Genomic DNA, 306 nt, shown 5'->3' with positions numbered 1-306 from the left:
AAAACTGTAAAAAAAATTCACAGCAGATGCCGTAAAAATTGATAAGTTGTATGAATTTCACAGCAGATGCTGTAAAAATTACTAAATTGTACAAAAATTCACAGCAGATGCTGTAAAAATTAACAAATCATATAAATTTCAAAGCAGATGCTGTAAAAATTGATAAATTGTAAAAAAATTCAAAGCAGAGGCTGTAAAAATTGGTAAGTTGTAAAAAAAATTCACAGCAGATGCTGTAACAACTGATAAATCATATAAATTTCACAGCAAATGCTGTGAAAATTGCAAAAAATTCAGAGTAGATGC

At 27.8% G+C, this 306-nt stretch overlaps 1 protein-coding gene across 1 annotated transcript in view; it reads right to left on the bottom strand.

The window, feature by feature from the left end:
• The window catches only part of ATP13A1 (ATPase 13A1), a gene marked incomplete at its 5' end in the record, with an annotated part of 15,648 nt that overhangs the window by 918 nt on the left and 14,424 nt on the right, over positions 1 to 306 (bottom strand). The gene's annotated exons all lie outside the window — the stretch shown is intronic.

Source organism: Antrostomus carolinensis, unplaced genomic scaffold, assembly GCF_000700745.2.
Source record: "Antrostomus carolinensis isolate BGI_N321 unplaced genomic scaffold, ASM70074v2 scaffold1788, whole genome shotgun sequence".
Taxonomy (NCBI): domain Eukaryota; kingdom Metazoa; phylum Chordata; class Aves; order Caprimulgiformes; family Caprimulgidae; genus Antrostomus; species Antrostomus carolinensis.
The sequence above is the reverse complement of the archived record's forward strand: the minus strand, read 5'-3'. Positions and strand labels throughout refer to the sequence as shown.